The 24,620-nt window shown below is 35.9% G+C and overlaps 2 long non-coding RNA genes across 2 annotated transcripts in view; one reads left to right on the top strand and one right to left on the bottom strand.

Moving 5' to 3' along the window:
- The window catches only part of LOC110477337 (uncharacterized), a 239,576-nt gene extending 227,515 nt beyond the window's left edge, over nt 1–12,061 (bottom strand). Inside the window, exon 1 of the long non-coding RNA XR_004147743.3 lies at nt 8,878–12,061. This is a non-coding gene — a long non-coding RNA (uncharacterized LOC110477337). The remainder of the gene's footprint in view (nt 1–8,877) is intronic.
- LOC110477293 (uncharacterized) overlaps nt 1–24,620 on the top strand; it is a 142,200-nt gene that overhangs the window by 102,445 nt on the left and 15,135 nt on the right. The gene's annotated exons all lie outside the window — the stretch shown is intronic.

Raw genomic sequence — 24,620 nt, 5'->3', positions numbered from 1 at the left:
GTTTTTCAGTTTTTTTTCACATCAGATGAAAATGACATATAGATTTCAGCATCAGAAGTGAAATTTCCTAAAATCCCAAATTAGATAAGGAAAGTTTAGCACCTAAGAACTCACAAAGCTTTCCTTTCTGAAAGCTTGCTGGATTTTTGCACAGAGAAAAAACAGTATAATAGTTTAGGACAGGAGATGAATGCCATGTCATATCTATAAAATATAACAGGGAGAAAAATGATTTTGTTATTTGAAATCTATTCTCTGACAAAGCTTCATCAGTGAATTGCTGCTAAAATCACTACATCTACATGAATGTTGTCCTATGATTTTTTTTAAAGATGTGCTCAGCATCTATGATTAAAATTAAACTGAAAATAATGTAATTCTCATCACATTTCCTAACCATGAAGTCAAGGCTGATTCAGATGAGAAAACCACTTAATGAATCATCAGACCTTTTTCCTGCATTCCCTAGTCAGGCCACGCTACCTTTAATTTCAGTTTTTCCTACAAAATAATTCTTCTACATATAATACAGGCTGAGATAATAATTCAATGTTGGGATTCATTTTATTAAATTTGAGCCAGTCAACATGGATTTCTTTAAGCCAACAGAGATCTAGAAAATATAGTCAATAAGAATTAAGGCTAAATTGATCTTGCCATAAGATAGGCCAGTTACGCCAGGTCAGATGGATTGGTCCCTAAAAGAGAAATGCTTATTCCTCTCAATTGCTTACAACCCCAGAGGAGCAGCTGAGCTGGAGATGCTGCATGCTACACCTCTGCAGTTCTCTGGGGTGAGGAACCTTCACAGTGTCAGATTTGCAGTACATCTGTCACATCTCCCTTTACTCTCAGGCTTTAGAAATATTTTGTTACAACTGAATACCTCTGAAATCAGAGGTCATTTCTGGAATTTCACATCTAGAGGCTGAACCTTTTTGCAGAATTCATCCACAGCTAAAATTTCCTTGATAATTTATCCAAAATCACTTGCTTTCCATTCTTTATTGAATTTTGTAAGAAATCTCAGTAAGATTCTTGTTAAATGTGATAGTTTACATATTCTACTTTGTGTAATCTCCAAACCAGAAGACCTTAGTACCATTTTTTTATACCTTTTTCTTATCTCTATTTTACTTGGGCATGCATGCATATTTAGAGATACATAACTACATAACAATAATTATACAGAAATAGAGAATAATAAAACAGACATCAAACTTTGGAGTATCTAGAGATATAAATTCTGAATTGTATATGTATGTATGAACTATTAGTTCTTTTATTATTTTAAAAACAATGTCAGAACACACAAAGGAGATAATTGTAAAAAGTAGGGTGACAGAAAATAAAATATAAGGAAACCTACCAAATTACAGGTGGATCTATAGAAAAACTTTACCAAAAATAAAAGAAGGCAATCTTGGGAATTACATTCTCTTCATCAGACTATGAGAAAGCAGAACAAAGAGATCAGAAAATGTATGCTTAAAGGCTGGTGATTCAGAGCTCATAAGGGAATATTATTATAGTATGAGTAAAAGGTCTATGGGAAATATTTTTCTTGGGAGACCAGGAAATGTCTGAAAAAACTGAGCCACAGGGTGCATTAAAGAGAAATGTTTCCCTGGGTCACCATTCCTTTTACAGAAGAAAAGAGGAATCTATTAAGTCAGGAATGGACAGTAAGATCAAGGGAAATTAATGAGCTGGAAGAGAGACTTTTAAAGCTGTAGTAATGCTCAGACCTGTGGGCTGCCCTGAAATAGGATTCTGTTTTCCTGAAAACCAGTGATAACTTCATGCAACTGCTCATTAGATAGTGTAGATAGCAGAGGAGAAATTGAAACCCTGGATGTGCTAGATTAGTGTTTTCCCTCTATTTCCTCCATTTATTTTCCAGATGGCATACTGTTTCCCTATTATATGTTATTTATTTATCCCCTTCCAACTCTATTAACCTCAGTGGATCAACAACAGAAATGACTACGTCCCATTGACTGCAGAATCTTATTTGATATTGACTGTTTTCTTTAGGACCATTTGATTGACACAAATTATTGCAGTAGATGTGTATTGTAATTTGCAATGAAACATTTTATCTATTTGAATCCAGATAGTCTTTCTTCCACTTTCCATTTGTAATGCTGCTTATTGGGATTTTTAAACTTTTATTGTATCAAATAGCAGTTATTTGAAGGGGCAGCTAAGAGCTGGGGAGGATTAATGCACAATCCTTCCACACTTAAATATCTGGCTGTTTTCATCTCGTCCTAGGTCACCACTGGGAATGTATTTGGTCACCTTGCCCTGGTACATATTTACAAAACTCAAGGAAGTGCCATGGAATTTGATGCAATTATCAGTCTCACTTCAAAGGGGTACCAGGACTGAAATGATAGAAATCTCACCGACCAGGATTGAGGTACTTTGCAGGATTGTATCAGATGTTTAACATTGAGTTCCACTACATCTATTTTTCTTTTATTCTTTCTCTCTTTCTCAAGCTCTGGACTTCTTAATCATAAATATTAAATATATATTACAGGCAGAGAATGTGGGAAAGGGATGCAAAAGGGGTAATGCATAATATTTGGCTGTTTTTAGAAGGACTCACAACATAAAGCACTTTAAAAAACTACAGATATTGTACTAGCTTTTCTTTGAAGTGCAGGAAAATAGCTACTCCCTGGCTGGATGCTTTGTGAATTGAAGGATAAGACCTTCTTCTTGGGTATTGAATTAGGGCATTGCATCCTCTTGGCTTGCGGGTGCACAGAGCAGAAGTCAGATTTTCTCAGGTAAATATGGCCTAAAGTTTGGCCACAGAGGGTTTGTCTCCACAGCCAAGTAGTGTTTCAGGAAAAGAGGACAGGATCCAGGTTGAATGCAGACAGATGTCAGGAGAGAGGCAGTTCAGGCAGCTGCTCTGCTCTCTCCTGGCACAGATCCTGTGCTCTTCCTAGGAGGTGCTGCTGGTCTGTGGCAAGGGGGGAAGACAAACCCTACCTGCAGCTGAGAAATTTGAAAAATCTGCAAAAACACCATGAATGATAACCTGCTGCTCAGAATTGTCTCTTATCTTAAACTCCACACTGCCCATCTTGCTGCTGAGGCAGCTGGGAGCCCATCCCAACACTCTGCTGATGGGGCAGATGAGTGAGCACAAGAGAAATCCTGGATGCCAGTGTGCTACAGAGGTGTGGAATAATTGCTATGCACTACAAGTGATCAGCAGCTTCTGACACTGGCCAAGCTGGAAATCATAAAATGTTGCCTTGGTTTGATCTGAGTTATAGCAGTTTAATTCTTCTGGCTTTCTCATCAAACCAAGGAAAGGAAGGAAAAGATAATTTGAAGTTATTTTTCTTTGATGAAAACCAAAGTGTGTTTGATTTTAGTGAGGGTTTGTGAGGGCTTGTTTTCTCCATTCCCCTTCTCTTTCTCTCTGTTTGATTAACGTCCATTAAACTTTTGGGTAAAAGATTTAAACCGGAGAGAAAATGTTTTCTACCAAATAAAATGGTATGATTTCCTACAACGGGTTTTTATTTTTCTTTTTTTCTTTTTTGTCCAATATGCTAATTAAAGAGCAGCTAAAATCTCAGCTACTTTCTCTGAAAAAAAAGAAAAAAAAGAAAGCAATTTTTGTGGCTTAGCATTTTGAAGCATTATATTTTATTCTACACAGGAGAATCAAATATAGCTCTCCCAAAGCAACAGCACATGTACTCGAAACACATTCCTTTTGCAGGGGAAATACCTTTTGAAAGCATTGCTCAGATACCATCAGTCTCCCTTTGCTGTATCAGCCTCAGAGGACATAAAAATATGCATTAAGAAATTTATGGCTATTTCAAATTATATTAGGGCAGCTATCCTCCTTCGCTTTACTATAGAGCTTTCTTATACAAAGTGTCCAACAGAGTTTCCTCACTTGTGTTCTAACTAGGGTTTAAATGACTAGAAGATCTTTCTTACTTTTCTTCTTGGAAATGGCTCACTAGTAGTTAATCAGTGTTAAATTGCACAGCCCACTTACATTATGCATAGAAATAGAAAACACTTATGCCATTAAATGTTTATGTCATTAGCAGCTGTATTTTGACCTATGTTGAAGCTGTTACCAAATTAAAATAGCTTTTTTAAAAATATAGCATCATCATGAAGCAGTTAGGAAGAAGGAGTTCCATAGATCGGAGACAGATAAAAAAGACTACTTAATTTTGATATGTTAATGTAATAAAGAATATATGACATTGAATGACAGGCAACAAGAAGTGTAAGAATGACTCTTTTTTCCAAGAAGCCTGGACAATGAGAAGGCATCCATGCCTGTGTAAGTTCTAAGTTGTTTTGAGAGTGCCTGTTTTTCACTTAATCAAGCAAAAACTAATAAGGTAAAAATAAGAGTTAGCCTTCCACCTCTGGATAATTTTAAAATCACTTGCTCTTACTTCTCTCCTAGTATGAATTTCCAAGTGGCAGAGCCACATTTTGGTGTTTGGAAGATTAAGGTAGACAAGAATCAAACCATAAAGAAACACCGAGTTTCCGCAGTGATGAAAAATGTATTGAGTATCAACCCCTCCATGGAGGAAAGAAATATTCCACCATGTTCTTTACTTACAAAAGTGTTTCTACAATATGGGTGTTATCCAGTGGGATGTTGTGCCTGGAGCATGCAGTGATGTGGAGAATGGAATGGGTCCTTTGCTCAGGCACTGCCCTCCTGCTGAGCCTTCACCCTGGGTGTTGTCACTGAAACTTCTGTCCCTGCAGAGCCCCTGGAGGATGGGAGCTCTCCCGAGGGAAATGTTTCTCTCTGTGTGATACAAATAGCACACAGAGCTCACAGGTGAAGTGTCAGAAAGTCTCCTCACCATGCAAACCTACGAATCCAGTCAGCTGCACAGTGCTGAGGCAATGCTTCTTTGGGAGAAAGATCCAGCATGTTAGCCTGCTCCCCTCATTCCTGTGACACAGAGGCAGGACAGGCTTTCTTAGCCATCTTTCACTGGATTTTAAGCTTTTGTGCCTTGTAGAAATCCAAAGCTGAAATCCCAGGTTCATCTGGTTATCTGGTACATAGTGTAATGCTTGCTTTGCAGAATTCACCTCCATGCTTTCCCCATATGTGAATAATTTCAAAGGTTGTAAACTGAAAGGATAATAACTCTTGTGTCCAACCTTCTTCTTCCAAATTACACTTCCTTTTAGTTTCTCCTATCTGCTCTAGGCAGCAAGGCTGACTTTCTAAAGTCTGCTAAAATAAACTTACAGGATTAAGATATACAGGTGTTCAGGCAGAGCATCATAATAGCAGGTAAAAAAAGAAATCCAAATAAAATAATAATGAACTATCACAAATTTTAATCCATAAACCTTGAAATAATTTTCTTCAGCATATCAATAAAAAATCCAAGATAGGCTAGATGCTTCCTCTGGATTGCAGTGATTTTTTTTTTATGTGAACCAGAATTCACTGTTTATCTTCCTACATATACCTCCCATGGAATTTCAGTGGAGTATAAGCACAGGTGGAGCAGCAGCTTAAGGGCTGAGGGGTAGACTGCTGGAGATCTTCTGTTACTGCAAGGAGGTCAATGGCACCATTTAGTGGGGAGCAGATACCTATTTTTAAGCACCTAAGTACCACAAATAGGAACTTAGTTCCATTGTATAGTCAGTGAAAATAGACAGACTCCTAAATTAGATGTTCTTGTTTAAAGTCTGAAGGACTCAACCTCTATAGAGTCAGTTAATATTAATATTTCCCTGGTCCCATTCTTCTACTGAATTGTGTAAGTTTGTCTGGGATTGAATACAAAAGGAATTGCCTTTGTGACCATTGAAAACATGTATGGAATTAAAAACCACTTTCCTCATTCCTTTCTTCAAAATAAGAAGTACTCTACTGACAATTACTGACAAGCACAGTCAACTCAAGGACACACTCAGTAGATGTTTCTGAATTATCCACTTCTTTTCTCTCCCTGAGTACAGTGGGCAAGTAATGGCAATTGCAATGTGCCTAGTTTCTTAGAGAGCAGAGTAAACCATAAGGGCATACAACAGTGAAATAAATCTTTTGCTGTTGTGCTTTCAACTGCAGTAACTGAAAATATAACAGAGATCTGCTGTGCAGAGCAACACATGCCAGCATGGTGGAGGACAGCTGGAAGAAGAAGTGCATATTGTGAATTGTAATAACAATGGACAGGTGTATGAGAATTTTCTGAACTTAGGAACATGTTCCTGAAACCTGGCACATGTTGCTGTTTGCTCCTGGGCTGACATCCAGCAGAGAGTGAGGAAGAGAAACTGCTGCCATTAGTTTTGCAGTGTGCACGATTTCAGATTCACCAGACACCCAGGTATACCAGAGAAATATTTCTAAATCACAGCAGAGCAGCTGTCAGGCAAGAGACTATGATCACATAATGTTTGGTGTAACCTATGGGATCTTTAAAATTAGTTAGGGAAGGTCAAATTCACACTGAGGCAGTGAAAGCAAAAACCTAAAGATACCAAAACTGCTAAAAAACAGGTTTATTACCTGTGATATTCTTCACAGTAGTTAATTATTTACTTAAGTCTATATTATTTGGCACTAAGGGGTAGAAGTTGAGCATCTTTTCTGTTAGACATCATGGTATCCTCAATGTGTATCAGAGAGACAAGGACCCCCAGAGCTCAGATCTGCCTCTCAGTCCTACTGAATAAAGAGGGAGCCACATGACTACTGCAGATAGACAAGGGGGAAGCCATGTAAACAGAACCCCAAAACTGAAGTAACAGCTGACTGAACAGAATAGGAAAGCACCATTATGCAAAAATAATAAATGAAAAAAAAAAGGCACAGAAATTAATTTTTTTGTATCTGTAATACTTTTTAGAGCCTGAGTACGTCCAGGCTGGGTTACATCTCCTTTTATTAGGCAGTTTATGTTGAAATTATTAACATTTGGCATACTTAAAATCTGTCTCAGTAGACTATAAAAATTAATTTATTTCACCTATTTTTAGACATCTACAGTTTAGGTCTTTCAGGGGTCAAGTGACTCCCACTCATGGCATCTGTCTGTCTTAGAAAGAGATTTCAGTCATGGTGTTTTTAAACTATGCACCTCTATTTAAAAATATATTTTCTGGTTAAATAATCTGAACAAAGGTTTTCCTGAGGCTTTTATCAGTGACTCCAGGATGTATCCTAACCTTTGAGTATTCAAAACTGAACTCTTTCTGTAACTACTGTGATTTTGCAAAAATTGTATCAAATTGCACAGGGTCATTTTCCTTCTGAGAAATGAGAGCATGAGAAAGGCATTTTTTGGATGGGGTTAAAAATCTTTTTCATCTCATAAGAAAAATAAATCAATATTTTAAAACAAAGAACTTTAACATGTTGTCATATATGCTATTCACTGAAATATAAAAATTGTCCTACTTAGTTTCTCATAAGCACATATATATTTCTCATAAACATTTCTTCATATGCTTATGTCTCTCAGGGTAAATCTAGAAATGCTAATATTTGAAGAGTAGTATGGAAATAAGCACAAAGGATGCCTTGGGTACAGGCAAAGTTTGGCTGCAGAAATCAAAATTAAAAGAAAAATTTAATGTCCTGAGCAGGAAGATATTTAAACATACATTGAATTTTGAATGCCCAAAGGAATTAATGATGTGCTAATGTTAAACACATGCTTAAGTACCCTTTCTGACCGTCAGAATTTTCTTGAACTGAACAGGAGCCCATGTCTGGAAGGAAGAGAGTGTCAAATGTCAAAATAAAATTTTTAAAATTACAATAAATAAATAAATAATGCACATGTTTTATTCTCTATCTCAGAGTGCATATAGCTTTCTGGTGTCCTGTCACACATTTAAAGAAGAAACACTGGTAGAAAAGAAGCCATCCTTAACCACAACATGAAAATCCATACTGATGACATAAATGTTGAAGGATCCGTCCAAACAAATCAGGAAGACAGAGGATCACACAGCTCTAATCTGTATGAAGTTTTTGTATAAGGCCATCTTAGAAGGTGGTAAAAAACAACCTGGAGAATGAGATTTTTCTGGGAAAAAATAAAATGAAATAAAATGTCCAAGATGCAGCAAAGCCTTTGTCATTAGTAAACACTAGGACAGGATCCAACCAACTGATTTTGTTAATCTCTGTTTCATTCTCTGTGACATTAATTATCTGCATTTGACTGGCACTCATCTATTCCCAGTTTGGACAGTTTCCCCATTAGTGTACCAGGCACATGGCTTGTACAGGAATTATCAGGCAAAACAGTGACTGCATTGGGCTGGACTGGAACAGAGTCCTGGCTGCATGAGTCAAATATCACAGGAATTTGTGTGTGGATGGTGTTTACCCAGACTTTTCAAGCTCTTGGAAACACATTGTAGGAAAACAAAAAACCCTAAATATTCCAATCCTTTCATTTTAAAAGTCCTTGGTTTTTCACCTGTAAGCAGTCCATTATCAAGGTATTAACACGAGTCTTCTTTTTCTCTCTTTCCCAGAGTACAATGTGTCCCAAGACTTATTAATCATAAAAGTGTCAGTTTCACAGTCACAAAGCACAATCCCTAATCTCCCACTGCCTTCTGGCTCATAAATATATAGATATGTGTACATATACACATACATGTACACCCATATAGAAATATATACATGCAATTATTGCAATTTTCATCTATTTGCCTCCAGAAAAAAAAAAAAAAAAAAAAAAGAAAAAAAAAAAACCCAGCAAACACACAAAATAATCATGAATAGAAAACTATTTGAATGAGTGAAAATTAAACCTTGGCATTCCAAGGTGATGTTATTCATATTTGAGAGAGAAAAAAAAAGTGTACCTTTGAAATCTGTAGTGAGGCCATGCACCCATGGATAGAGAAATGGAGCTTGAGGCACAAACCTGGAGCAAATCACACCACGACAGCAGCACACAAAGGACCAGGTTGTGCATCTGAAAACTTGAAAAAGAAACATGCTGTGTCTGAAAAAGTAAGTGTTTGAAAGTACAACAAATGTAGCTCTGATTCATTTTGTGTAAGCTTGTAGGTAGAAGGACTAATTTGTTTCTAGGAATGGTTTCTTATGGTCACAGTTTGACATCCAAAGCTTAACACTGTGGTGTGCAGCTCTTCCTATGCAGTTTTTCTCATCAGACTCCTGCATCTTCCCTGTAAACATTGCAGTTTTGTCTTCCATGGGAAAAAAAGAAAGAAAGCGTCTTGCTGGCAATAAATGGGCTGTTGTTTACCCCAGACATTATGTGTAGACCCAGCAATTGAAACTGGTTTGCTATCTCCTTAACTGTCCAGTCTATAAGTACAGTTACTTTAGAATGACATTACAACACTGTCAGGTTGAGTAGAATATTAAATACCACCCTAAATGGCATTAAATTGGCACTAAATACACATTTCCCATGATAAAAATAACCAAATGAGTTTTACTGTATCTGGCTAGAGCATATAAACAGTGTCAGCTCTCTAATGGGGATAAAAGGAAAAATGGTTTAGACACTTTGCTGCTTCCTAGTGCTTTCTCCTGGTTTGACCAGTCTATTCCAGCCATGCTTGTTCTTGCCAGTTTCTGTTCTATCCAGTGCTTCAAAGAAATGTGTTGCATGTGGGGGCACATGTCAAGAGGAGAGGAGTGAAGAGTTGCAGCAACCATCACGCAGGGAGCAAATGCCTTCAAGAAAAATATTCCTGGTTCTGGAAGTGGAGTTTTCTGTCTTGAGGTAAATTATTTAAAGACTAATTGTTTGACAAGAGATCTAAATGAACTTGGCAATTTCCCTGCATTGGATCAGACCATCAGTGAAGTAAACCTTTAATTTAGACCACTGTTTCTTAAAGGGATAAATAAAAGTCTATTTAAAAAGTTGTGTGGAGCTGAGCCATTAGGAGATATCCCACTCACAGATAAATGGCTTTCTATCAAGAGTGCTTGAAAGCTGAACTAGAGTAGATTAGTTCAGCTAAGAGACTGTATGGTAGGAAGGCAAAGTCATGGACAAGCTTTGGAAATTCAAATTCACACAGAGACCCCCAACAGGAACCAGTCATGTTGGCAATACCATTTAATAGAAGATTCATAGTTTGGCACCTATCTCTGCATTCACTAGCCAAAATTAACTTATTTTGTCAGATGTGGACAGAGAACAGCAGAACATAAATAGTGGAAATAAGTAGATAAAGAGCTGAGAAGGAAATCCAGCCAGATGCTAATGATACAAAATAACCTACTGCATGGTTTACACAGAATTGCATATTTCAGGTCTTTTTGGTCTCAGACAAGAGTAATGTAATTTCTCTCCACTGTGAAGTAAAGTGGATACAGCTGAGATATCTGCTGCTGTAAAATCATAGGTGGTACTCACCTGCCAGAAAGAGCACCAAAGCTCTCTCTGTGCCTTTATCCAATGAAGTTGTCTTAGAGCTGGCTTAGAATCTTCTAGAACTGATGAACTTTAGTGATTGTGAAAGTTGTGTCCCTTTTCTTGATGATTCTCCCTGTCAGATTTTAACACTGATGCTTTTCCTCTTATGGAGGAGAACTAGTATTTGCTAGTATTGTAGTATTGCAAACTACATCCAATGCAAAGGAAAAAAAAATATATTTTCCAGGGTTCAGTGAAACTTTTTAAATGCTTAAACTGATTCAATGTAAAAAATCAGTATCTCCGAGGTACATCCATATGAGATTTAAAGGAAAATGTCATATACATCAAATGATATCTGGGGGCAGAATTCATTTCAGAAGTGCAAAGTAAAACCAAAATTATCAGCATAAAAATGTATTAGATGAATGTTTGAAAGAAATGAAGACATTTTTCTCTGTTATAATATTGAAATGTAATGTAATTTGCAAACATGATCTGGTTTTTTTCATATCAATTTCTAAGGGTCCTTCATGCAGATACTGAGCTCTCGTGCTGACTCACCCTCTTATCAAACAGATGGATCCGTTCACTTCCAGGAATGTGAGAGTATTAGGTTGTTTCTGAGAACCAGATGGATGTAAAGGCAGAAACAACAGCAAAGGACAAAGTTGGTATTGCACTTTACAGCTTCTTTTCTGTTTCCAAGGCAGCATAAATGGCAAATCCAAGGAAAGGGGCAACTTTAGCAGAGATTCAGTGAGGGCATCAGGTGAGAAAATCCCTTCTGGGTTACATGGCTGCTCATGTGCACACGCCTCAGTCAGTCTGTACTTCACTTACCTACAGTTTGCTCAGCTGGTAGAATTCCTTACTTGTCCACAAGTGGGGATTTGCCTGAAGGTTCTTCTGGATATGCTTATACTATTGCCAAGTAAGCTCACAGAACTAAGACGAGCATTAGCAGAATTTCTCCCATGCTAACAGTTCATCTTCTCATTTTCCCCATATGGTAATCTGATATCTGCACATCTTTTCTGATCCAACAGCAAACTTTTGTTTGCCAGCATATGCATTTTGGACTGTGAGAAGGGATTTCTCCATAGTAGACTAATAGCCCTGAAGTAAAAAAATTCTGTAGGCATTTCATGTTCCTGTTAAAAAGACCGATCAATTATAGACAGCTCTCCCATTGAAAAACTTCACAGAGACAGAAAATTGTTATGAGAATAATGGAAAGAGTGGAAGCTGATTTCCGAATTCCAAAAGATAAAACAACAAATTTCTTCACTATTTAGTAATAAAACCTTCTTTAAATATTGTTTCTTACTGCATGGTTTTGTTTGTTGGTTTTTTGTTTTCTTTTTTATATATTATTCTCAAGAAAACGTTTTTTTTTTTTATTTTACTGCAGGGTATCTATTCAGCATGTACTTTTTATATAATCTGGCCACTACAAACTTTGCAATGAATGGGACAAAGTTGAATAACTTTCTCAGAAAATAAAACTGATGGAATAATTTATGAGAGATTTTCACTGCAATGGAAGCCTGGTGTGCTCCAGAGTGCAGCACTTGGCACACGTAAATAGCAAAGCATAAGAAGGATTACCAGCTACTAATTTTATGAAAGACCACTGGCACTAAGAGCAGACTTCAAGGATAACAGCAAACTGAAATAAATCACTCATTCCTTTCTAGCAGAAAGAAAATTTGTGATAAAAATGTTTTAAGTTGATGGAAAAATGAGGGGAAATGATTTACTGTTCAGAGCTGAAGAATGCTGCTTGAAAAAAAGCAATGTTTTTGGAGAAATTCAGGTATTGATCAGGCACAAGTGCTTTGGGCAGTCATCTACTAAAGGCATACAGCAAAACAGAAGTAAAATTTGTTTTAAACTGATAGACAAATTTTAGTGCTATAAAGACATTGGTAAGAAAATATGTTTTCCCAGAATGCATCTGATGGCAGGAGGACTTTATTCTTGGTTTTTTGCCTTAGGGCATTTGTTTCATTTTTGTTGCTTTCAACAGAATTGTTCATGTGAGTCTGGGTTATTCACATGCCTTGGAGTTATTGGTCTCACCCAGACTTTGCAATCAGAGACACAGATCTTGATACAGTTGACTGCTCACAGAAGTGTGAATCTGGAAATATATAAGAGCATCAAAGTATTTTACAGTATGCAGAGGATCTTCTGACATATTTACACAGCTAAAAATTGAAATTGATGCTCATTAGTATCTTCCTGAGAGACAGTACTCTTATGTTTCAGAAAATCACCCTAAGTACCATTCTACCCCTTTGAATACCCCAATATGCTAAACCAAAGCTTAAAAGGAAACAGATATGTAAGTGCTTTAAAGAATAGGTATGGTTTTCTTTCTACTTCTGTTAGAAAGGGGTGAAAAATGTTAACTGTCTTCTAAGGAATACAGATGGGAATAAAGGCTCATGGGTTACAGCATTTAAATGCATATGGCATTGGTTAAAAAAAAGTTATTTAATATTTTATCTATTTTTATGTAGGTCTCTATACAATAGTATTTGTTGCTATGTTACAATTTTATTTTACTGACAATAAGAAAAATCAACAAACTGTTAGCAAAATATAAGTGTTATGCTAACAGTGGGTAGATGGATAAAACTACTGTTAGCTTCCCTGGGAGAAATGTGTAGAACAATATGCAGCAGAGGGGAGGACATTCTGGATCTCTGACTCAGAAAGAAAGGGAAATTAGCACACTAGGCCAAATTTCACATATTCTGGAGGAACATCTTTCTTTGCCAACTTCAAGGTACCTTTTTAATGTCAATTGTCAAGAAAAACCTGTATAATAATGACCGTAAATCACTATTGTGTTTAAGAATTCTCTCTTCTTGACTACTAAAAATGGCAATTGCATACACATAAGAAATCCAAGCACAAAAATAACAACAAAAGAACAAACAAAAAACTCCCAGGATTACACAGCTCTCAACATACCCTTTTTAAAAAATGTAAGGGTTTGTTGTTGTTTGATCAGTTTTAGTTTTTATTCTGGATTTAAAATGATATTTCTAATCTGCTAAAATACTTGCAGTTTACTTCCTGCTAAGCAGGTCCAAAATCATATTGAAATTCAGGGAGAGCCTAAGTTTTAATTTCACAGTTTTTTCTATTTGGTTAATTTTTTAGTGTTATTCTCATGCTAGAGAGAAATTAAAATAAATTCTGACAATTCACAGTTTCCAAAAGACAAGATCTTGTTTCTAGTTACTCTGTATTTTTAGTTTACTCTACCACAGTGACTGATTTGTAGCTAAGGTTACATCTGTCAGTCTGGAAGTTCTCCTAGAACTCAAAATTAGTTTGATAATCTGTGTGTTGCCAGCACTTTAGGTTGACATCCCAGAAGCTTTGTTGCATTGCCAGATTTGAAGAGGTCTCTCACCTTTCCCTTTTCTGCAGTGAGTGTGAAATTGATGCAGACATAGCTTTTGAGTAACAGGATGTCCACCAGTTGGATTGTCATCTCCCTGGTACCTAAAAAAAAGTTTCTGAACCAAGATTCCTCTTCTTGTGTATAATGAAAAGAGGAAAAGAGTGAAATATCATCCTAGGATTATGCGAGTCAAAACTCCTGGAGAGGAATCAATTTCTACAGATATGCAATTTTAAATACAAACAAATGTGATACAAAATATTACATAAAGAGTTCATATAACTAAATTTTTCTCATGTGATCTCAAGGTAGATCTAAAACAGTAACACAGGCTTGACTAGCTATTGTTGACAGTTTCCTATTTAGTTTTATCTCTATCTCCCTATATATGCAATTTTTGTGGGATTTAATCAGTATGTATTGAAAGAATTTAATATATCCATTGCCATCAATATCCTATTACTAATTCCTTTAAATTTTAATTAATGTTTTCCAAATTAATAATAATACTCAATTAATCATTACACAGGCCAATCATCTCAGTTCATGGAAATTAAAGCATGAATTTCAGAGCACTACAAGCATGGCAGGCAGAACTAACTCTGATCAATAAAGAACCTCTCTCCTAGGATTTTCAAATATTCCTAGTTAATTATATTCACAAAATGCTGAGCAACAGAAAGCAAGAGAGAACAAAAAGGTTATTTACATCTCCATCACAAAACCCTTCATTAGTTCTTTTTCATTGCCAATAATTTTGCTTTTAGCCATTATTGGCATTTGAGCATTTGCCTGAGTCTGGTCTGCTGTCCCTTTGTTTTAAAAGGATTTGAACTGCCAAACTTTCCTTATGAAGCAAATAGATTATAATGGTCACTCATGATACACAGAAACGGGAAATGTGTCTGTTCATTTATGAGGTATTTTAGAAGATTTATGGTTACAAAATTGGAATTATGAATGGTGAACAAAACCATAAGAAGCACACATAAAACCTGTCAAAAATCAAAAAATATTCCACCTAAATTTACATCCTTAATCAGTTCAGAAGCTTCTTCCCCTCACATCCCATGATACCTCTTTATGTTTTTCCCCCCCAAGATTTAAAGCAGGTAACCATAAAATTTTACTGAGATAACAAGTTTTCCTTATTTTTGATGCTTCAAAGCAATCAAAATCTCATGAGAAAGTTTCTGTTTTTTAACTATTTTCTGCTTTACTTGAATTTTTTAAGAAGTAAAATAGAGGGGCAGTATAGCATTTCAGATGAATACTAGAACACTTTTGCTACATGGCTGAAAAGCATCTTGAGAGAACATATTTGAAATTTACCCTCTGTGTGGGGGTGTCACACCAACGTTGCTTTGAAACATAAAAGGTATAATATGCTGTATAAAATGGATGATGCATATTTTCCTCTTTCTTCTTCCAAGTCCAAAATCACTCCATCTCACTTCTTATCTGCTTGTGTTTAAGTCTAGTATCTTGCCAGGCAGCTGTCACTTCTTACAGCTGCTTTGAGGGAGCTGTGTCAGTGTGGGACTGGGCACGAGCAAGCTGTGATTTATAGCAGCAGCAGCCTGTTGGCAGAATTCATTTGACTTAACTTGCACCATCTAAAAGGACGGGCCCTTTTCCAGCCTTGTCTTCCAGGAGCCCGTATTGTCTTTGGAGAGAAGTTGACATCTCCAGAAAGTGATGTATCTACTGCTAAAATTGGTATTATATAACATATTCCTTTTCTTTCAGCAGCAGTGAGAACACAGGCGGTTGCTTAAACCAGTAACGTCACTCTCACGTGGCTGAAGCCTGATGGAATGGATGCAGACTTTTCTCTTATTCAAATGGTCAGGAGAATGTACTAACTATTCCCAGTCAGAAGTGAGTCTTTACTGGATAATATTTGGATCAATTTATCAATTCACTCTGCTTAAACCATATTAATTATAAGCCCTCAGCATGCATGGCCACACAGAAGAGGGTACCACAACCTTTGGCTGTCAGCAGACCAGAGCTCTTTCTCTTCAAGAGGAATTGGGAATTTTGTTGTCTTTTCCATAAACTGAAGCAACAGCACAGTCCATGAGGCCCTTCTATCTTATTGATTGATGAGCAAAACAACGTTTCATCTTTATTGATGTCCTTTGATAAATTTGAGGATGTGGATCAGGGGAACTTAGCAGGGGAGCAACAGAGTGAGGAAGGAGCAGGACTTGCTTTGTGTACTGGATAGTGAGGGAATGAGACCACAAACTCTTATATGTTTATTGTATACCAGTCCTTATTACAAAATATGGAACAAAAAGGAAGCCAAATTTCATTATAATAATGTGCAAAGAGAGCTGAGGCAGGTAGCAATCAGGTGTTTTGCTTATTCTGAAGCTTCAGGACAGGTTTTTTACTGAGTGGGTACAATGCACACAGGGAATCTGAGCCAAATCAAGGAGCTGATCATGAGCCTCTTGGCTTCAGGAGGCTTTGGAGCTGTTTCTTAGAGCTTAAGTCACTCCTGTTTATCCCTGCAGTGCTCAGAAGGACAAAGACAGAGCTGTGAGCTCTGCACAATGCACTCCTTGTACAGCAGAGACAGGTAGGTCCCAGTTAATTATTTCTGTCTTGCCCTGACACATCAAAACAGTCTGTTACAAGTTTGTCCTTTCCTTTCCCACACCCTTTAAAAAATCTACCACCACTCTTTATTTAAAAGGCTCAGGGATGGCATTTCAAGAGTGTCCAGTGGTCACCTGTGACAGCCTGTAGACTGCTACTATTTGCAATTTAATTCCATCACCCATATTTTATGACTGTGTCTGCAGATACTGTCAGCTGAACAATATTTAATTCCTTGTCTCACAAACTTGACAACAAATGCTTTTTCATGGGCCCTATTATGCTTCTAGAAGAACTTGCAGTTTGCAACTTGCTTTTTTTTTTTTTTTTCATTTGTTCTGCTGCTTGAAATCTGGGGTTTACTGTAAGATGTTCAATGTTCATGAGCAATAAAGTAATAAAATAATTTTAAAAAGGTGATAAACAGATTAAAATCTTGTCTAGCATATTGGTTATTTAAGAGACGGAAATAGACTTCATTTCCACTCAAAGAGATATTTTTTTCTTTCCTATTTTAAAAAAAACAATATCTGTTGGCCTATGCAGGGCTTCCCCTTGCCCCCATAATCTAAGTGTAATGGCAGTCCTTAATTTAAAAATATATGCCATTACATCTTTCTTTGAGTATCATCCTACTGTTAAAAAAGTTTTAGAATGTGCCAAAGTTTAAGGTTGCACCCATGTTAATATTTCCTAAACTATGACAGTATTTGGCAGTTACAGTCTTTGGCTTGTTTTCAGACTTAAAATTAGAATTTGTATTACTCAGTTGACTTTTAAGCACAATTTAAATTTTAAACAGAAAGACCATCTTTCAGAAACTATTTGTGGCAAACAAGATGACAGAGAGATTCAAGAGGTTTTCTAGTCCAGTAGCTATCAATTGATGGACCCCAGCATATAAGAAATGGGCCACAAAAAAAAAAAAAAAATAAAAAAGAGAAGCATCCAAGCCTTTCTCTAAGACTCAGGTAATCAAATGAAAGAAAATAGAAAAATTAAAAATAATAAAGAGTCAAATCTCAACTTTTTCTGATTGTAAAAGAAGATGAATTTTGAATAAATATACAGAATCTTTTATGGTTTTATATAAAAAAAAATTACATAGCTCTTAAATGCTTTTCAGAACATTTATGTGATACTTAGAATGACTGAATAAAGACATCAAGCTATGACCTTTTACTGTCTAACTTATCTTAAAGATCTCCAATGATGGCATTTCCACAAATTCTCTGAGCAGTCTGTGCCAGTGATTTAGCATTTTCTAACAGACATAAGTTATAGTTCCTACTGCACCTTGGCTCCACCACTTTTTATTCTCTCTCACAGACATGAGAACAGGTTATTCCCTCCCTTTAGCAGCAGCTGAAAGTGAACATAAGATTCAAATTCCTCATGTGACTAAAAATGCCTATTTACCAGAATGTGACTATAAACCCTTACCTTGCATCTCCTAAACCAACTACTCATGTTTGTCTCACTGAAACTGCAGAGGTGATAGAAGATGAAAAGTTTTAAATTAATTTAATCAGAAACTATATATTCATAAAGAAATAACCTGCCCCCTTTATAGAAGGATCCATATTTGTCTGGAGAGAACTGGAAAGGTCTTAAATATACTAATTTAAAGCATTTTAGCAATACTGCTCTGTTGCCTCTGGCAATATTCTTATGACATATTTATATTAATATATGTATTTATTTTAAATTATTTCCTCTTCCCTCTAACTGTGTCCTGCAGATTTTATGCCAGGTAATTGCTTCTCTAGACCCTTGAAAATTGTCAGGTTTTGTCTAAAAATATATTTAATTGTAAATTTTCAGAAACCTTGCTTGTTGCTTTAAAATTAATCAGTAGAATCAGGTAACTAATTTTAATGATGATTGCTATTTTAATGGGTGAATATTTATAGCTAAATCTAAAATGAAAAAAGGCTTTATGTTCTGGGGGAACTTTAAGTAGTACAAAACTGTAATACATCTACCGAGCACAGATAACAGATTATCTTAATTCAAATTATGAAGGTATTTATAGAACAGACCAGCAAGTGGCAGTACATGTTGTGCATAAATCATGAATGATAAGACTGAAATCTTTAAAATGAAACTAAATAGACAGTCAAACAAGCTTTCATGTACAGACTTATTCATTTTAAGTGTCCTGCCAAGAATTGTAAATGCTTCATTCCACATGGCCTTATTTATTTTCCTGGAAATAATAAGTATCTCTCAATTTTAGGAAAGAAAGGAAACAACTCTTCTGTAACTGCTGGGATACATTTGTGTCTCAGTTGATCAAAATGTATGTATTGTAAGCCTAATGTTGGCTCAGAGTGGAAAATGGAATTTTCCAGCAACCGTAGTGTTATGAATTGCCATGACTCATAACATATTCCAATAAATAATCACTGCCTATGGGTACTGTATTGTAATGGATCTACAATGCCTGTTCCAGTGGTCTTTGACCCTGATATCTTTAATGTGAACTCCATTTTATGCAGTTTATTTTCATAGGTGAAATGTTAGAAGAAATCATAATAAACCATAATATTTACTATAACAGATTCCTTCAAAGTCAGTTAAATATATTCCTAGCAACATGTAACACAGAAAAAGAAAAAGAAGAAAAACAAAAAAAGGAAGAAAAAGGAAAAGTAAAAAAAAAAGGAAAAGAAAAAAATAAAGAAATAAAATAATTAAAGAAAAAGAAAAGAAAAAGAAAAATAAAATTAAAAGACAAAAGGGAAAAAAAAAAAAGACTGTAGCCTTCATTCTGTGAGTTATCTAAGAAAACAAAACTGTGTGTTATTTAATAAAATACTACTTTGAAATCCCTGGGTGTATTGGTAAAGCATTATAACGGAAGTATGTTTTTCTTCTCTAGAAATATTTAGAATAATGTAATATGTGACTGTAATGACTGATACTCTCTGCAAACACTGTCCATACTCAGGAGATGAACACAAATATATAGAGAGATATAACAGAGGAACCCACTGGTCTTTCTCAAGACATTATCTCTGATCCAGAGATCACCAGTATGGGTAAATGAGAGATACTTGTACTGGAGCCCTTTTAACCCCTTCTCTGTTACTTTTGGATATTAACTGGGTTGCTAAATCCTGTTCCTTGTCAATCTGAGTGTTGGCACACTCAGAGTTTTGTGTTCAATGACGTTGGCAGTTTTTACCATGTGGTTTCATGGAGACACAGAAATTGCTTTCCTTTTGCATCCCTGTTCCTGAGGTTCCTAAGCATGATGGTTCTGCTTGTTTCCTTCATGAAACAAGGCTGTTCAAGCAGCATGCTGTGACATTTGTTAGTGAAATGCAGTTAGAGTTGACTGGAAAAATGTCAACTACACTTTTGAATTTCAGAAAAAGTTTCTGCACGTTTAGGTTATATTTGCAAATGGGCCAGAAGCAGTGGGTGGTGTCATTCTCCGATGCAGCAGACCAGAATGGAAAGAAGAAATTAAGGTAAAGGAGAGTAAAGATTCAGTGCCTTTTCTGACTGATGGATTTTATATCTCTCTTTTCTCCCAGAATTGTGTCTTTGCTCTGCCTTAGCACATTTTTAAGTGTGCTCTCAGGCTCTCCCTCTAAAGATGTTCAGTTTTTCCTGGAATGATTTTTGAGAACAGAAAAAAGAACCACAGCTTTTCATATCACAAATGGAAATTGTTAGGCTGAAAGGGTCATTCTTGCTCTCTGAATAAAATTTATCTCATGCAAAATGAAATATAACCAGTGGGAGAAACCAAGAGGCATTCACCTGCAGATGCATAAGTGTACTGAGTCTATGCATTTTCTCTGTGCACTTAGAGATTTAAATCTCTGTCTCACAAGCTCATAGTAGAAGATTCCAAGACCCAGATAATAAGACGTGGATTTGGGAGGATTTTTTCTTACTGACCTTTACTGGAGGCATTCCACTTAGTGGCAAGAGATACTTAAGCATAAAGACATGCCTGTGAGGTACAAAGCATTAAAACACAGGCAACAGGACAAGGATATTCTGTAAAGAGTCTTGCCCAGTCTGGATGAGAAGCTAAAGCAATATTTCTTTAATGTAAAACTCCATTTCAAGCAGATGAGACAAGTAAGATTATCCTCCATAAAGACTGTGAAGTAGACTTTTTCCACAAGGTTGTTTCTTAGTCTGTCTCTTCCCAGAGTCACTTCCTAGCATTTACTATTCTATGGGATTGCTCTTCCATATGTAAAGAACACTATACTTTTATTTTTGAACCTGCTGCAGTTTCTGTTGGCCCGATTCCAAGGTTTATCAAGATGTTCTGGACCGAATCTCTGTTGTGGTTTGATGAGACTTCTGGTCCCCAGGCTGTGCCTGAACAACATCAGAAAATACTCCTGAATTCAATACTCCAACACCAGAAAATACTCCTGAATATATCTTGTGCTGAAAGTCTCTAAAATACTGGTATTTTTGTATTCTTGACTTTGCTATGAAAACTACATAACCTGAAAAGCTGAGAAAAGGCCATCTTGAGCCATGTTTTATAATACCTCACTCAGAAGATGTAATTTCCTTCCTACATAATCTGTGAGAAAAGCTCAAGTTTCCTATTTTACTCATACTTCCAATTTTTTGCTAACTTGGACTCCCTAATCAGAAGGCTTTTATACAAAAGGTTGGCAGAACCATGCAGTTAATTCAGTGTATTTCTAATTGCATAGACTTCTCTAAGACTATTTTTAAGATACCATTAAAAAAATCAAGGAGGAAATCTGAATGATCAGGCCAAGCATAAAGCAGAATTTTGCTTATTTACAGGCATGTTTACCTCTGTATCTCCTTGCTGCTCCATTTGGGAACAGTTTGGCCTTTATTTGACTATATATTCTGAATATGGGTCTCTGAATGCCCCCAAAATTCTACTTCTCTTGGCCAAGTCCTGTAAGAGAATCATTGACTAGGAATCATCTCATATTGAATTTTAATGTTGTATTACAGAAGTCACTGAATGAATAGGTTGGAAGAGACCTTAAAGAGCATTGGGTCCAACCCATGCCCTAAAACCTCAACTAAACCATGGCACTGAGTGCCACATTCAGGATTTCTTCAAAAACATCCAGGGTTGGAGACTCCACCACCTCCCTGGGCAGGCAATTCCAGAACTTTATCACCCTTTCTGTAAAATTTTCTTCTTAATATCCTAAATATCCTTCCCAATATTTGTGAAATCCTAAAGAAATTACCTTCTTTTTTCTGGAGCTGTGTACCTCTGCCTGCTGTAGACTTTGGCTACAATACTATATGACTATATTTAATGGCCTAGAAAATGTCTACGTAAATAAGAATCAGACAAAAGTAATGCAGCTCTGGCTGGAGGATGACAATTGCCCTAGCTACAAAACACTGGATAATCAGTAACCATGGCTGTAACATCATAGTGAGGATTCCAGACTTTGGGAATGGAAGATTTACAGCACCACATAAATTCTTCTGCACTTGCTAATGCTTTTGTTTTCTCTTACAAAGGTAAGGTAATCCCTTGAGTGTGTGGTAACTGGCAATGTTTATTTTGGGATATGCTGCAGACAGCGTGTCCAGGTGTTGTTTTCTGATTCAAAGCTGAGGTCAATAGAAAGTGATGGAAAATGTTAGCAAAATCTTGGCCCAATTCTCTCTGTTCATTTAGGAATTTGAATAAGACTTTCCTGCTGTTACAGTATCTTCTTTGTTCTTCCTTGCCCAGTCTCTAAACACCCTCTTATTATATGGCAAAGGAAGATTAAAAGGAGAACATATCCTCCAGTTATTTTCCTCTGAAGTAATGATATAATAGTGATTAAAAAAAAAATCAAATAATGTGCAGGGGAATGAAGCAGAAGTGGAGCAATGAAACAATGCAAGTTCTTTGCTCAAATTTTTCCAGAATTAAAAAATATAGTAAACTATTTCAAACCAACTATATCAAATAGGGAAAACATAAAAAAATTAAGATTAACAATTAGCAATAATCATAATACATCCAGCATTAAAACTTTCTGACAGTAATGGAAAAGCTTTGTGATTACATTTAATCTTCTTTTTCCAGTTTAAAACTAACTGTGCCTTTCTGTTCAAGGCTGAGTTCTCCTAGTACTGTAATTTGGTGGACAACCAACAAAAAATGTTAAGCAGAGAATGTTCTAATGAATGAGAGATCCAACAAGCCACCAATATAACAGGAAAAGTAGGAAACCATTAATACAATTGCAAATGTTAACAGATCTCCACAACCAGCTTGGGAGCCTGTGCTGGTTTTATTTTTCCAGTCCTCAACTGTTATCTGAGCTCTCAATAGATGATGAACTGAAACTTATTCATCAAGTGTATTCAGCAAAAAAAGTATGAATGCAAGGTAATATCGCAATCAGGAGAACTACATGATTTTATTAATCAAATAAAAACCAGACAAAAATGTCATATTTTAGGTCAATATATGGCAACTGGAGTCTGCTGTTTTTCAATTGAAAGAAAAATAGAGGCCCAGGAAAAGAAAGTTGCTGAAGGAAGGACAGGAAAAAGAAAAAGTTATTCTGAGCCTCTAAATATAGAAATCTCTCCTGTGCTTTTTTGTTAAAGATATGACCAGCTGCAAGAGTTATTCAGATCAGCACATTTTTTCATGGTGTCTTGACCTCTTCCCTTACATTGAATACAAAAGTCCCAAAGCAGAAGGGATCTATATCCTTGAACACATCTAATAGAACTAGTAATAAAATAAACTAATAAAGACAAATGGTAGCAAAAAATAATTATTGCTATACCAAAACCCCTAAAAAATATTAACTTTAATGGCTACTGCAAGCTAATATCTCTTTTTTTGTGAGACTGAAGATATATTGAAGTAACATTAGTTTCAGTTCACATATATATTTTGATTTGTCTTTGCTTGTCTTGTGGTAGTATGCATGTTCTGAGTTGAGAATATATGTTAGCAAAAAAACATAGGAGGAAATGGAAGAATAAACTCATGAGAAGGTGCTCAAATATAAGGACTTCAGCAAAAGCCCTTTTGTTATGTTCTAAACTTTTCAAATATATTTTTTACACGTTGTCACATTTTATTCATGTTAGTTGCCTGTCCTATATCACATTGACTTTTTTTTTTTAGTTTATAAATAATACCAATGAAGCAAGTGGATCAGAATCAGAGTTTGAAACCTTTATTTTAAAGAATAGCCCATTTAAGAATTAAATTAATGTAGGTGCATAAACTCATGTGTCTTGCAAAAAACAAATTTTTTATACTCTTGAATTAAACAGACATCAGATATTTATTAAAAACCCTTTTGACTGTCCAGAGCTATCAAAACATTTCTTTCTCAGTTTACTGCACAAAAAATCCTGGTACCTCCAAGTCAACTGGATAGGATTGTTAAACTAATATTCATATGGTTGTGTTTAATTTTGGAAAACAGATTTGCTGACAGGATCTTAGGAAAGAGTGACAGTAGTTAAAAAATACAACATGTAATTTTCAGGGTTCCTTCAGTTCTTCTTTTAGCCTTACAACAATGACATTGAGTTACCAAGTAGTAAAGAAGACTTATCTCTATGAATACTGAATAACATTATAAAATATATCCCTTTGTTTATTAACCTTTATAATCTCATTCAAAAGTTTCTAAAATGCTTCTGTACTTATTTCAGAGGCACAGTATAGGCTTCACAGCAAGATTCCCATTTCATATAAGGTATATGCACTTACCATTGTAAACCATCTACGTGCAGGCCAATAGAAAACTCATACCATTGTTGTATTTTTCTGCAGTATTTTTCAAGAAGAAACTTCAAAATAACCAAGAATTATTCAAGCCTGCACTTGCATAGGTGATTGATTCTAGATTTATGTTTTAAAGTCCCTCTTCTGACAAAAAGGTCCCATTTGTAGTCACATCTGTTGACATCAGAAGATAGGAGCAGAACTCCAGCAACAAAAGTCACACCTGAACCACAGAAACTTATGGGCTTTCCTGTGACCTTGTAAGACCTTGTGACAGGGCAAACCCAGCTCTCAGACTTCAGCAAACTCCCAGAATATAGGATTTGGCACATCTATGTTACTGGGTACTTGAATCTATTTGCTTCCTCCTAGCATATGTCAAGATAATTTATAAAGTTTATTTATATGTCTTCATTTGTATATTTTGACATTT

The sequence above is a fragment of the Lonchura striata genome, chromosome 2 (genome assembly GCF_050655825.1).
Source record: "Lonchura striata isolate lonStrDom1 chromosome 2, ASM5065582v1, whole genome shotgun sequence".
Lineage (NCBI taxonomy): Eukaryota > Metazoa > Chordata > Aves > Passeriformes > Estrildidae > Lonchura > Lonchura striata.
Note: the sequence above shows the minus strand (reverse complement) of the source record. Positions and strands in the feature narration are given on the sequence as shown.